At 48.8% G+C, this 11,099-nt stretch overlaps 1 protein-coding gene and 1 pseudogene across 7 annotated transcripts in view; one reads left to right on the top strand and one right to left on the bottom strand.

Annotated features, from left to right (window-relative positions):
• Positions 1 to 1,640: 1,640 nt before the first annotated feature.
• LOC129480217 (centrosomal protein CEP57L1-like) lies at positions 1,641 to 2,885 on the bottom strand (annotated as a pseudogene).
• A 6,654-nt stretch (positions 2,886 to 9,539) lies between these two features.
• LRRC20 (leucine rich repeat containing 20) overlaps positions 9,540 to 11,099 on the top strand; it is an 85,042-nt gene continuing 83,482 nt past the window's right edge. For 2 of the 7 annotated variants that reach the window (XM_055274580.2, XM_063637219.1), the window contains exon 1: positions 9,551 to 9,651. The gene's annotated coding sequence lies outside the window, so the exon portion shown is untranslated. Of the gene's footprint in view, positions 9,652 to 10,262; positions 10,701 to 11,099 lie in introns of those variants that run through there. The other 5 variants (XM_063637217.1, XM_063637216.1, XM_063637221.1 and 2 more) reach the window with 5 other exon arrangements.

Below are 11,099 nucleotides of genomic sequence, written 5' to 3'. Positions count from 1 at the left end.
AATAAATAAATTCTCCTGTTTCCCATATCAATCTCTCTGGTTCTCTGTTTCCCACAACAAAATGATCCTCCTGCCTTGGCCCCTAAAAGTGCTGGGATTATAGGCATAAGCCACCACTCCCTGCCCTTTTTGGTCTTTATCTCCAGTCTGCTGCCCTAGTGCCCCTCACAGAAATGTTGATGTTCCCCAGGTTTTGCCCTTGGTCTTCTTCTTTTCTCACTCCACAACCTCCCTCAGGTAAGCCTACCCACTCCTGTTGCTTCAGCTTCTTCCGGTGGTTCCCAAATCTGTAGCTTCAGCCTAGATTCCTTGCTAAGCCCCCAGCTCAGATATCTAATTTCCTCCGGGTGTCCCTCTAACTGGATGTCTCCTAAATAAAGCCTGCTGTCTCCCCCTGCCAATTCCCCCCTCCCCTGCATGCCCTCTCTTGGTACATGACATCGTGATCCTTCTGATCATTCCAGCCAAAAACTAAAGGTCATCCTCAACTACTGTTTTTCCTTACTCCTCATATCTAATCAGTTACAATGACTTGTCTTTCCTTTCTCTTAAATATTTGCGTGCCTCTCTCTGTTTCTGTCTTTTCTGCCTCTTACTCCCATAGGGAGAACCTGAAAGACTGTGACGTATCTGTTGGCTCTGTATGGCTTTAAAAAAACAAAAACAAAAACAAACAAAAAAACAGGCAAAATGGAAAGGAGCAATGGATGCACAGGGGAAATGTTCTTTTGCTCTTTTTTTTTTTTGGTATTTTTAGTAGAGATGGGGTTTTGCCATGTTGGCCAGGCTGGTTTCGAACTCCTGACCTCAAGTGATCCACCCATCTCGGCCTGCCAAAGTCCTAAGATTACAAGCGTGAGTCACCACACGTTTCCTTAGTCTATTCCATTTACAAGAAATGTTGGTATTGGGAGGCGGAGCTTGCAGTGAGCCAAGATCAGGGGCCACTGCACTCCAGCCTGGGTGACAGAGCCAGACTCTGTCTCAGAAAAAAAAAAAAGAAAAAAAATGTTGGTATTAGCCACTGTGATTGGCACCAGCTGACATGGTTCCCAATGATTTCAACCTCCTGGTATTCTTGCCCTGTGTAATTCAGTCCCCTTGAGTGTGGGCTGGACCTAGTGACTTGCTTCTGTTGAATAGGACAAGAGTATTTAACCGCCCGATAGGTTCACCTTGCCCGCTGCCTAGACAGAGCTGCTTTATCAAGACAGGGGAATTGCAATGGAGATAGAGTAATTCACACAGAGCCGGCTGTGCAGGAGACCAGAGTTTAATTATTACTCAAATCAGTCTCCCTGATCATTTGGGGATCAGAGTCTTTAAAGATAATTTGGCAGGTAGGGGCTTGGGAAGTGGGGAGTGCTGATTGGTTAGAATGGAGATGAAATCATAGGGTGTTAAAGTGAGGTTTTCTTGCCATCTTCTGTTCCTGGGTGCGATGGCAGAACTGGTTGAGCCAGATTACCTGTCTGGGTGGTGTCAGCTGATCCATCGAGTGCAGGGTCTGGAAAATATCTCAAGCACTGATCTTAGGTTTTACAATAGTGATGTTATCCCCAGGAGCAATTTGGGGAGGTTCAGTTCAGACTCTTGGAGCCAAAGTTTGCATGACCCCTAAACTGTAATTTCTTTTTTTTTCCAGATATTTTATCTTTTTATTAAAATCTCTTACTAAAGCCTTCTTATACTGTCTCGATGCTTCTTCAGTTTGGAGATTTGTTCTCCTTTAATTTCCATTTTCTTGACTAAACACTCTAGTTCACATTCTATGTCGTCACAGACTGAACGGCTTTCAGTTTCCTTCATTTGTTTCAGTAGTTCTTGGTGCTCCATGCTCATTTGGTCCAGCTCATCTTGCATTGCCATCAAAAGTTCAGATAAATTGTCACAAATGGAAATGGACTTTTCTGAGTCAGGAGGAATAGCCTTACACCAGGAAGTTGTTCTGAAGGCTTGGGGAGACATCTAGTCTCAGTCACGTTAAAAGGCTTCTGAAGGATATGTAGGTCATGATGTTGCCTCATCTTTTCACCCACAAAAGGCAGTGCTCCAAACTTTGAACAAATTTGCCAAGGTGGTCCTCTCTTTATACATTTAGTTTTCTTTGAAGATTTCTTCTTTTCCTTGGAGTGCTTTAGATTTGAAACTGAAGACATTATAATTTTACTGGTTTCAAGTCCAGTTTGAAGCTCAGAAGCTTTGTCTTGAAATAGCTTACGTTGATGTTCTTCTTCCTTAAGTTTTTCTTCTAAATGTTTAATCTTGTCCTCAGCAGTTTTCTGAGTTGTTGTAAGTCTAAAACACTCTTTTTCTAAGACATCAAGCTTTTCAAGTTTTGCACACAGCTTCATCTGATCTTGTTCTTTTTCCCTCCGAAGCTGGGCCTGTTGTTCTAGGATCATGTTCTTTTCTCATTCTACATTGAGAACCATTCTCTTTGTATATTCTAGTTGCTTCTCTAGAAGAGTGCAACGAGACCGGGCTGAACTTAACTGTATACTTATCTTTCTTCTGCTTTATCAGCTCCTGGTGTGCCAGATTTCTCTCATTTGTTTCATTCTCTCTGTGCTGCTTCTCTGGAGAGAATGTTCAGGTTATCTTCAGCTTGTGTTCTCTCCAGCTCTAAACGATGAATTTTTTCCTGAAGAGTTTTTAAGGCTAAAATAAGAGCTTGGCTATTTGGGCTATGAAGTATCTTAGGAGAGGTAACTTCTAAGTTCGCAGGATGGCAATTCTGAGATGGTTCATTCTGGGTGAATGAGGGAACAAATACTCTTTCTGGAGGTTTATGATAGCTTCCTACTGTACTATGCATTAATTCAGAATCCATTATCAAGCAGACGCTCTCAGTCAGCCCCTGCCACCGCTAACCGTTGGTTCGCGGGCACCCCCCTAAACTGTAATTTCTAATCTTGTAGCTAATTTGTTAGTCCTGCAAAGGCAGACTGGTCCCTGGCAAGAAGGGAGTCTTTTTTTTTTTTTTTAGACAGAGTCTCACTCTGTCACCCAGGCTGGAGTGCAGTGGCATGATCTTGGCTCACCGCAACCTCCGCCTCCTGGGTTCAAGCAATTCTCCTGCCTCAGCCTCCCGAGTAGCTGGGATTACAGGTGCGCACCACCACGCCCGGCTAATTTTTGTATTTTCAGTAGAGATGGGGTTTCATCATGTCAGTCAGGCTGGTCTTGAACTACTGATCTCGTGATCCACCTGCCTCGGGCTCCCAAAGTGCTGGGATTACAGGCGTGAGCCACCGTGCCCGGCCACAAGAAGGGAGTCTTTTTGGGAAAGGGTTATTATCAATTTGTTTCAGAGTAAAATCATGAACTGAATTCCTTCCCAAAGTTAGTTCAGCCTACGCCCAGGCATGAACAAGGACTGCTTAAGGATTAGAAGCAAGAAGATAGAGTCAGTTAGGTGTGATTTCTTTCACTGTCATAATTTCCTCAGTTATAACTTAGCAAAGGCAGTTTCAAGTATAGATGTCACAACCAGGATTGGATTCTAAAAGACTGACTCTGCCTTTTTTTTTTTTTTTTGAGACAGAGTCTTGCTCTGTCGCCCCAGCTGTGGTGCAGTGGCGTGATCTCTACTCACTGGAGCCTCCACTTCCCAGGTTCAAGCGATTCTCTTGCCTCAGCCTCCCGAGTAGCTGGGACTACAGGCGTGTGCCGCCACACCTGGCTAATTTTTGTATTTTTAGTAGAGACGGGGTTTCACCAGGTCAGCCAGGCTGGTCTTGAACTCCTGGCCTCATGTGATCCACCACCTCGGCCTCCCAAAGTGCTAGGATTACAAGTGTGAGCCACCACACCCAACCAAGGCCCTATTTTTTTTTTTTTTTTTTTGAGATGGAGTCCCCTGCCATTGCCCAGGCTGGAGTGCAGTGGTGTGATCTCTGCTCACTGCAACCTCTGCCTCCTGGGTTCAAGTGATTCTCGTGCCTCAACCTCCCAAGTAGCCGGGACTACAGGTGCACGCCACCAAACCCAGCTAATTTTTGTAATTTTAGTAGAGACAGGAATTCACCATGTTGGCCAGGCTGGTCTCAAACTCCTGACCTGAAGTGATTCACCTGACTCAGCCTCCCAAAATGCTGGGATTACAGGCATGAGCCACTGGGCCCAGCCCCAAGGCCCTATTTTTAAGGTTACTTTTTATCTATGGCAAATGATACTATTTTCCTCTTGTGGAATGATATAAAATTCCTTTTTAAAAATAAGTGTTTTTTTAAGTTAAAAAGTGAGTTGAAGGAAAAATGTAAGTAAATAATACTATGGTGTGTTGGTAAAGCATTTCCTCTAGAAAAAAAAAAAAAGGTCATGATTTGTAGTGTATGCTGATTTCTATGGTGTTAAGTTCTTCCACCATGCCTATTTCTAGTAATCCAGGTGATGGCACTGTACCCAGAGCTGGGAAAAAATGGGCAGAAGGAGCAAGCTCCGAGTCTGCACAAGTGACTCCAGCTCACCACTAGGTGGGGCTCAGATACAGCAAGAATCAGGAAGGTGGTATGGCAACAACCGAAGCTTGAGAAATGCTTTTTGAGTCACCTTTGATTAGAATCGTATTTTCCATAGCAGAGCACAACTGCCTTGAGTTCTTGCTAATTTGACTACTGCTTGCTAATTTTCGTAAATCTGCAGTACCTGGCAGGGTAAGAGGGGTGGGCACCTCTCAACAGGCTGAACCTTCTGGAAGAGGTACTGGGGAACTACTCTTCTGCCTCAGGATGGCAGTGACTTGGAGTGACTTCTAGTTCCTGGCTGCTGGTAGCTCAGCTCCAGGGAGAGGTGCGGCCCCAGGTGGAGGACACAGTGAGAAACAGGATGATGTGTGGGGGCAGGGTCACACCTGTGGAAGGAAGGAACTTCTCGGTTTGTTTTTATTTAAATTTTCCTTCCTCCCTCCCTCCCTCCCTCCCTTCCTTTTTTTTTTTTTTTTTTCTGGGACGGAGTTTTGCTCCTGTCACCCAGGCTTGAGTGCAATGGCCCAATCTGCTCACTGCAACCTCTGCCTCCCGGGCTCAAGTGATTCCCCTGCCTCAGCCTCCCAAGTAGCTGGAATTACAGGTGCCCGCCACCATGCCCAGCTAATTTTTGTATTTTTAGTAGAGACGGGGTTTCACCATATTGGCCAGGCTGGTCTCGAACTCCTGACCTCAGGTGATCCGCCCGCCTCGGCCTCCCAAAGTGCTGGGATTACAGGTGTCAGCCACCGTGCCCAGCCTCTTCTCTTTTCTTTTCTTTTCTGTCTCTCTCTCTCTCTCCCTCCCTTCCCTCCCTACTTTCTTGCCTTTTTTTTTTTTTTTTTGAGATGGAGTTTCACCCTTGTTGCCCAGGCTGGAGTGCAATGGCACAATCTCGGCTTACTGCAACCTCTGCCTCCTGGGTTAAAGCGATTCTCCTGCCTCAGCCTCCCTAGTAGCTGGGATTACAGGCACCCACCACCACGCCCAGCTAATTTTTTCTATTTTTAGTAGAGACGGGGTTTCACTATGTTGGCCAGGCTGGCCTTGAACTCCTGACCTCAGGTGTTCCACCCGCCTCAGCCTTCCAAAGTGCTGGGATTACAGGCATGAGCTACCGCACCTGGCAAAGGTGATTTTCTTTCAAGAAGTGTGAGATAAGGGCCAATATGAGGAAAATAGAATGGAAAAGGAGAGATTTGCAGCTTTATATTGTATTACAGCTACTGCAACAAAGTGCTGCAGGCCAGGTATCTTACCAACAGAAATTCATTGTCTCACAGTTCTGGAGTCTAGAAATCTGAAATCAAGGTATTCGTTGGGTCCTTCTGAGAGCTGTGAGGGAAGGATCTGTTCCAAGCCTTTCTCTTTAGCTTGTGGATGGCCATCTTCTCCCTGTGTCTCTTCACATGATCTTCCCTCTATGCATGTCTGCCTGTCTACCAATAACCACTTCTTATAAGGACACCAATCATATTGGATTAGGACCCACCCTAATGACCTCAATTTTAACTTGATTCCTTCTCTAAAGACCCTATCTCCAAATGAGGCCACATTCAGAGGTATTAGGGGTTAGGACTACAACATATCTTTTTTTTTTCTGGTGGAGTGTGGGGTGGGTGCACAAATTAACCAATTAGCAGGCCTAGAAGTTCTTTGATGGGAAGTAGACTCCATCAGGGTCTTCAGTCACAGGAGTTGAGATGCTGACTCTGTCAATGGGATACTGTCCCTTTTACAAGTGCCCTGAGAATTTATCCTGCCTAGTGAGGGGCAGACCCTTCAGGGAATAACCACAGAACAATTTTGTCTTAGCACAAGAGTTTTCCTATCTGCAAGTAATTTGCACGGATTTCAAACATCTCCAGAGGCTGTGGCCAAGCCCTGGCAAACATCTGAGTCTGTTCAGGGTGTGCAGCTTCTGACTCAGGTGGCCAGGCTTGGACCACCTCACTAAGGGGTCCAGGCCTCTAAAGATGCTCTGGATCTCTTCAGAGGAGACTATTTGTTTGGGGCCAGTTGAGCTTCTTCACTGAGAAGCCTCAGGGGCTTCCCTTGCACAGCCCTACCTCCCTGATTCCCTTACTTGCTGTTCTGAAACTGAAAATGGCCACGAATGGCCTGAGGCTTGTAGATCCTAACAGTGAGGGATAATATTTTGCCAATTGACTGCATTGAATGGAGTCAGTAAACATAGTGACTGAAAATCTTACCACTGTTGATAAGTATTTTCTGAGTACCCAATACTTGCTAGGTATTGTGAGAATACTTTTTATTTATTTATTTTTTTTGAGACCTGGTCTTCCTCCTGGGCTCCAGGGCTCAAGCTATCCTCCCACCTCAGCCTCCTGAGTAGCTGGGACTACAGGCCCGCACCACCACGCCTGGCTACTTTTGGTATTTTTTGTAGAGATGGGGTTTCACCATGTTGCCAGGCTGCTCTCAAACTCGTGAGCTCAAGTGATCCTCCCACCTCAGCGTCCCAAAGTGCTGGGATTACAGGCGTGAGCCATGGAGCCCAGCCCAAGAATACTTATGGAGTCCTGTGACAGATTACAAAATTAGCCCCAACTCTCTGCTCATCCCTGTACTCATATTCTTTGCAATGTGACTTTGCTGCTCCTCCCATCAGGAGATGGAGTCTATTTCTTCACCCTTGAACCTGGGTTGGCCTTGCCATTTGGTTTAGTTGATACAACTGTGGAAGTGGACTAGTGCTGATTTTGAGCCTAGACTTTGAGAGACCTTGCACCATTCCACTCTTGCTCTTGAAGCCCTGCAGCTCCACGTGAACAAATTAGGCTAGCCTGTTAGTAGATGAGATACATGCGACCTACTTGCCTCAGTTGGCAGCTAGCCACTTCTCAGAAGCAGAGCCTTCTGACTGCCTGGCGATGAACCCGTATGCATGAGGGGGTCCAGCTGTGATCAGAACTGCCCAGCTAAGCCCAGCCTCAAATACTGACCCATAAAATCATGAACTAAATAAGTAGTTATTGTTTTAAGCCACATCTAAGTTTTGGGATGTTTTATTATGCAGGAAACACTGATGAATACAAGCACTGAACATGCGTCAAACTCTGGTATTTGCAATCAGGCAGACTCTCGGGAGTAAAGACTTGTGCAGAGATGATAGAATAATGGGTATAATGCACTAAGTGCTCTGGAGAAGCAAAAACAGTAGGAATAGAAGAGGTGGATTTGAGCTAGGGAGGGATCTTGTCTCTGTGGGGTTAGAGGGTCCAGGATGAACTGCCTGGGACAGGGGACTGGCTGAGGGAAAGCATGAATGTTGGAAACCCCAGGCTGGGGCCATCAGCCAGCAGTATATACTGAGCCCTTGCCATGGGTACAGAAACACCGTACTGGCTGTCTCAGGTCTGCGTATGGACTAGCAGGGGAGAGAAGACATCCACGTATAAAAGTTGGGTAGAAGTGTCATGCTGGTTTTCAGTGAAAACAGAAGTAGCTATGTCTGCTTTGTCCACAGTGGCAAGCAGCATCTCACTCAGCTTGGGCAGAATGGGACTCTACCCATTAGTTATTTATATCTGGTACTTGGTATATATCTGGCAGGGATGTGGTGTTGATGGGTTGAGAGAGGTCTCCATAGTTTTCCCTGGGAACGCACAAGGGGTCAGAAAACATGGCTGCTTAAGTATCCACTTGACTGGTAACCCCTTGAGGGCAGGGTCTGTGTCTGATTCATGTCAGTATACCCCAAGACACAGGGCCTTGCATATACTAAGCATTCAGTTTCAAAAGACTTAGTTTGGAGATATTTATCATCCTCTTCTCTTTATTCCTACTAACCTATTGTAGTTTTTTCCTAGGGCTGTTATAACAAATGGACATAAACTGGGTGGCGTAAAGCAACAGAAGTTTATTCACTTACAGCTCTGGAAGCTATTAAGTCCAAAATCAAGGTGTCTGGAGGGTTAGTTCCTTTTTGGAAGCTCTGAAGGAGGAATTATTCCCTGCCCGTTCCTAGCTTCTGGTCCCTGCTGGCAGTGATTGGCACTCCTGGCCTTGGAAATGCATCAGCTGATCCCTGCCGCCATCACCACCGGTGGTTCTCCCTGTGCGTCTCTTCTGTGTCTCTTCTCTTACAAGGACACCAGTCTCAGTGAATTAGGGGCCCGCCCTACTCCAGCATGACCTTAACTCATTACATCTGCAATGGCCCTACTTCCAAATAAGATCACATTCTGATGAACTTTAACATATTGTTGGGGGTGGAGAGGGCATAAGTAAACCTTTAACATCCATCGAGGCCCAAGGTAATGTGTATTCTTTGACTGCCTAGACCCCCTAGAGGCGGAATTAAATATTCTTTTTTCTTTGAGACAGAGTCTTACTCTGTCCACTCAGGCTGGAGTGCCGATCTCGGCTCACTGCAACCTCCGCCTCCCGGGTTCAAGCGATTCTCCTGCCTCAGCATCCCGAGTAGCTGCGGCTACAGGCGCCCGCCACCACGCCCGGCTAATTTTTGTATTTTTAGTAGAGACGGGGGTTTTGCCATGTGGGCCAGGCTGGTCTCGAACTCCCGACCTCAGGTGATCCGTCTACCTCAGCCTCCCAAAGTGCTGGGATTACAGGCGTGAGCCACCGCGCCCCGCCCTCAAGTCATATTTTATAGATGAGAACATTAGGATTGGAGACGCAGAGCCGAGACACAGGGCCTTGCATATACTAAAAACCTCAATAGGCACCCGAAGTCATCATAGGAAAAGTTCCCTATGCTCCATGTTCACGTGTTTCGAAGTATCCCTGATCTGGCTAATTCAACATCATTCCCTCGAGAAAACCCAATCTGGAGCCCCGGTCCTATAAACCCTGGGATGTACTGCACGTACCACTCTGTATCTCCGCCCTCTCAGGCGTTCTCCCTCTAGAAGCAGCACACAAAGCGGTTACTCCCTGCGGGCGGGAGCGCGCGGGCTGCCCTTCCGCGCGCCACCCCCGCGCGCGCCGCTCCCGCGCTGATTGGCTGCGCGCAGCCCAGGCCCAGCCTGCTCCCGCCGCGGCGCCGGTCCTGGCGCGGGGATTGGCGGAGTGGCCGCGCGCGCAGATTCCGCAGCCCCGCGCGCCCCGCCCCGCCAGCTCGGAACTCGCCTGGGGCGCCGCCGGCGGCGGAGGGAGCGTGACTGCGCTGCGCAGGGCGCTAGGAGGCATTGTCGCCGTAAGTGGAGCCAAAAGCGGCCCGGAGCGGGACCACACGCTTCTTGCCCCGCAAAGTAAACGTAGTCCGAGGTCAAGCGTTGCAGGGGCTGGGGGAGAGAGGGCGAGAAGTGTCCCGATTTTTGCAGCGTCCTCTCCCCTCCCCCAGGTCACCCGGTGGAAAAGAGCAGCGGTGCACCAGCGGAGGCTCTGGCGGTGCCAAGGGGCCCGGCATGCGCGGGCTCTTGCTTGCTCACTGCACTTGGATCCCGATGGTTCAGGGGAGTGGGTGCAGAGGTGCCAGGGAATAGGGAGCTCGGAGAAGCGCTCCCGGGCGGGCCTCCATTCCTCGCGGGAGGCGCCCTTGCTTGGAGAGGCTGCTGTGTATTTCGTCCCCGAAGCGACACTTTCGGGGTTTGCTTCCGCTCTGGGGAGCTGCAGACGCCTGCTCTAGAGCGTGCCTCTCGGCCTCCGGGCAGCGTGGGAGCCCCAGGCCCTCTGCGATCACTACCATTCTTCCCTCTGCCAGCTTTATTCTCCCAGTCCCCGCCTGCCGGGCCAGCGGACGAGGTGCCATTGGCTGCAGGCACCGGGGGTGAGGCGGGTCCTGGCACGCGGGGCGGGGGGACCCTTGCCTGGCTACCGCGCGTAGTGCTGGAGGCTCAGTCCGAGGATGCCTAGATGTTAGCGAGGGAGCACGCGCTGAGCTTCCCGAACCCCATGCCACAAAAACAAGGCGCCAGCAGGTCCTGTTCTCGTCCCAGCGGGCGTCTTTCCCTGGGGTGGGAAAGTGGGTCAACTTCGTTCTGATCTGAAGGGGGGTTTGGGACTGTTTGGGTCGCTCCTCACCTCCCCACCCGCTCCCCGGCTTGGCATGGTCCAGAGCCCGGGCTGGAGCCAGCGGAAGGGCCAGCTCGCACACATGGCTCCGGAGGCTCCGGTTGCCCATCCGAGCCGCTGCCAGGCTCTAACGTTCCCAACTGACAACACCAGTAACTAAATATAGGAGCAGATGGTGGGGACGGGCTGTCGCAGCGGCTCCTTTGCAGAGGTCTCCGGACTGCAGATAAGGTAGAGTTATTGATGGTAAGGGCTGGAGTCAGGAGGCCAGGTCAGGGTTTCAGCAAAAATCACTCCTCCCCCAGCCAGCCGGAGTCCAGGTGAAACCAGGTTATAGGGACAGGAGGGCTGTATTGCCAGCTCCCCCAAAGCAGGACAACGTTTTTGTCTGGCATTGAATTTATTACATCCAAACTTCCTCTCTACACCTGTTTAATTACCTACTGGTAATGCCTTGGTGTGGGAAACATGTAATGGTTTGCAAAGTCCTTTCCCAAAAGTTACATATCAGTTACTTCCCACAATAATCCAGTGAGGAAGGTGGTATTTCCATTTTACAAATGGGACTGCTCACAACACTGTTAACTTTGCAAAACTATGGATTCGGCTGCCTTCCTCAAAAAACTTCTC

This window comes from Symphalangus syndactylus, chromosome 4 (genome assembly GCF_028878055.3).
Source record: "Symphalangus syndactylus isolate Jambi chromosome 4, NHGRI_mSymSyn1-v2.1_pri, whole genome shotgun sequence".
Lineage (NCBI taxonomy): Eukaryota > Metazoa > Chordata > Mammalia > Primates > Hylobatidae > Symphalangus > Symphalangus syndactylus.
This window is presented reverse-complemented; position numbering and strand designations above follow the sequence as displayed.